The sequence below is a fragment of the Lolium perenne genome, chromosome 6 (genome assembly GCF_019359855.2).
Source record: "Lolium perenne isolate Kyuss_39 chromosome 6, Kyuss_2.0, whole genome shotgun sequence".
Taxonomy (NCBI): domain Eukaryota; kingdom Viridiplantae; phylum Streptophyta; class Magnoliopsida; order Poales; family Poaceae; genus Lolium; species Lolium perenne.
In genome coordinates this window covers 204916194-204919789 of record NC_067249.2, presented here as the reverse complement: position 1 = coordinate 204919789, position 3596 = coordinate 204916194, and positions in this window count along the sequence as shown.

Sequence of the window (3596 nt, the reverse complement as noted above, 5' to 3'; positions counted from 1 at the left end):
GAAATGTTCGGGATTGTTCCGGTATTGACTGGAAGGTTCTAGAAGGTTCCGGAAGGGTCCACCATGGGGCCCACGACCTAGGAGGCCCACCGTGGGCCGAGGGGATGCTCCCTGGCCTAATGGGCCAGGGGCACTTGGCCCCCAAGGCCCAGGCCGGCCAACCCCCTAGGGTTTCCCTGGGGGGGATCAACTTGGAGGAGGGGAAAGCCCCTCTCCCCCCCTTGGCCGCCGCCCCCCCTAACCCTAGATGGGAAAGGGGGCCACCTTGGCCGGCTGCCCCCCTATATAAAGAGGGGAGGGGGTGGCCGGCCACCCCCCCCATCGATTGCCTCCTCCTCTGGCCGCCTCTCCCTCCACCATACGCTGCTCCGGCTTAGGCGAAGCCCTGCAGCTTTTCTTCCTCCACTACCACCACCACGCCGTCGTGCTGCTGGAGTTTGGAGGAGATCTACCACACCTCCGCTGCCCGCTGGAACGGGAGAGGAAGGAGCTTCATCGACACCGTACGCGCGACCGAGTACGGAAGTGCTGCCGGATTGCAGCACCGGGGACGATCGTCTACACCAACAACGAGATTAATCTCGTAGGTTTTGGAATCTTCGAGGGTTAGTCTCATCTCCATCTCGTTGCTTCGATCTTGTAGATTAGATCTTGGATGTTCCATAGATTAGATCTTGGATTTATTCGTCTTGCGGTAGGAAATTTTTTGTTTTCTATGCTACGAATCCCATCAACTTTTATTGTTCACAGAGGATGACATGTGGGACCGACCTGCCAACAGCGTCCTCATCGTTTCAAAGGGGGCAGGAGATCAAAAGAAAAAGGCAAATAGCCAGAAATTAGGGGTCAAAAATAACTCCAAGAAAGGAAACATTTATTGTTCGTAGAGGATGACATGCGGGACCCATGAGCCAGCAGCTTACTCAACGTTTCAAAGGCGGCATGAGATCGAAAGAAAAAGGCAAGTGGCAAAATATTAGGAGCCAAAGATAATCCAAGAAAAGAAACTTTATTGTACATAGAGGATGACATGCGGGTCCCAATTAGCAGCAGCGGTCTCAACGTTTCAAATGCGGCTTGAGATCAAAAGAAAAAGAAAGTTGATTGTACATAGAGGATGACATGCGGGTCCCATGAGTCAGCAGCTTACTCAACGTTTCCAAGGCGGCAGGGGATCAAAAGAAAAAGGAAATAGCCAAAAATCAGAGGGTGAAAAAAAAACCCAAGAAAATAAACTTTTATAGCACATAGAGGATGACATGCGGGTCCCATGAGCCAGCAAGTTCCTCAACGTTTCAAACGTGGCATGAGATCGAAAGAAAAATGCAAGTGACCAAATATCAGGAGCCAAAAATAATTCAAGAAAAGAAACTTGAGTGTACATAGAGGATGACATGCGGGTCCCATTTAGCAGCAGCGGTATCACCGTTTGAGAGGCTGCACGGGATCGAATGAAAAAGGCAAGTGACCAAATATCAGGAGCCAAAAAGAATCCAAGAAAAAAAAAATTATTGTACATAGAGGATAACATGTGGGTCCCATGAGCCTGCAGGGTCCTCAACGTGGCATGAGATCGAAAGAAAAATGCAAGTGACCAAATATCAGGAGCCAAAAATAATTCAAGAAAAGAAACTTGATTGTACATAGAGGATGACATGCGGGTCCCATTTAGCAGCAGCGGTATCACCGTTTGAGAGGCTGCACGGGATCGAAAGAAAAAGGCAAGTGACCAAATATGAGGTTCCAAAAAAAATCCTAGAAAAGAAAGTTTATAGTACATAGAGGATGACATGCGGGTCCCATTTAGCAGCAGCGGTCTCACCGTTTGAGAGGCGGCAGGGGATCGAAAGAAAAAGGTAAGTGACCAAATATGAGGTGCCAAAAAAAATCCAAGAAAAGAAAGTTTTATAGTACATAGAGGATGACATGCGGGTCCCATTTAGCAGCAGCGGTATCACCGTTTGAGAGGCGGCAGGGAATCGAAAGAAAAAGGCAAGTGACCAAATTTGAGGTGCCAAAAAAAACTCCAAGAAAAGAAAGTTGATTGCTCATAGAGGATGACATGCGGGTCCCAATTAGCAGCAGCGGTGTCAACGTTTCCAAGGCGGCAAGGGATCAAAAGAAAAAGGAAGTAGCCAGAAATAAGGGGGTCAAAAAAAATCCAAGAATAGAAAGAATTTTGGTTCATAGAGGATGACATGCGGGACCCATGATCCTGCATCGTAAACGGCTCGATCGGAGAGCGTTGAACGAGATGGCGCGATCGAGAAAAAAACAATGCCAGAGAGGCTACCATCTGGGCCCTACATCCCTCGGCGGTGCGGATTTGCGTTGACTCGGCCGACGAACCCGAGAATTCGAGATGCACCACGTCCCGGGCCACCATACGCAACGTTTTGGCCGTTTTCGTCGGGCTAGGTGGCCACAAAAACGAGAAAAAAAACGTTTTGACATGCACAACGGACATACCCGAAATCGTCGGCCATGGTACACCAGCAACCACGGCGCGACTTCAACTTCGTCGGCCATGGCAACTTTTCTTGTAGTGCTAGTCCTTATGACCATGAGATCATGTAAATCACTTATACCGGAAAGGTACTTTGATTACATCAAACGCCACTGTGTAAATGGGTGGTTATAAAGGTGTGATTAAGTATCTGGAAAGTATGAGTTGAGGCATATGGATCAACAGTGGGATTTGTCCATCCCGATGATGGATAGATATACTCTGGGCCCTCTCGGTGGAATGTCGTCTAATAGCTTGCAAGCATATGAATGGTTCATAAGAGACCACATACCATGGTACGAGTAAAGAGTACTTGTCATGAGACGAGGTTGACCGAGGTATAGAGATACCGATGATCAAACCTCGGACAAGTAAAATATCGCGTGACAAAGGGAATTGGTATCGTATGTGAATGGTTCATTCGATCACTAAAGTCATCGTTGAATATGTGGGAGCCATTATGGATCTCCAGATCCCGCTATTGGTTATTGGTTAGAGAGAGTTCTCAACCATGTCTACATAGTTCGCGAACCGTAGGGTGACACACTTAAGGTTTGATGTCGTTTAAGTAGATATGGAATATGGAATGGAGTTCGAAGTTTTGTTCGGAGTCTCGGATGGGATCCAGGACATCACGAGGAGTTCCGGAATGGTCCGGAGAATAAGATTCATATATAGGAAGTCACTTTCCAAGTTTGGAAATGATCCGGTGAATTTATGGAAGGTGGTTTCTAGAATTATCCGGAAATAAATCACTATGGAAGGAGGAGTCCCGGAGGGACTCCACAAACCCTAACCAGCCAACCAAGTGGGAGGGTGGAGTCCATGGTGGATTCCGCCTCCTTGGCCGGCCAAGAAAAGGGGGAATGGGAGAGTCCCTGTCCCTCTAGGTTTCGTCCATAAGGCAGTTTTTCTGTTGGGGTCTTATTCGAAGACTTTGGGCAAACCCTTGGGGTTCCACCTATATAATGAGGAGGAGAGGGAGGGGCAGCCCATGGCTTGGCCGCACCACCCCTGCCCCCTTGAGGCCGGCGCCCATAGCCCCCTCTCCCCAAACCCTAGCCTCCCCTCCTCCACATACAAACTCCCG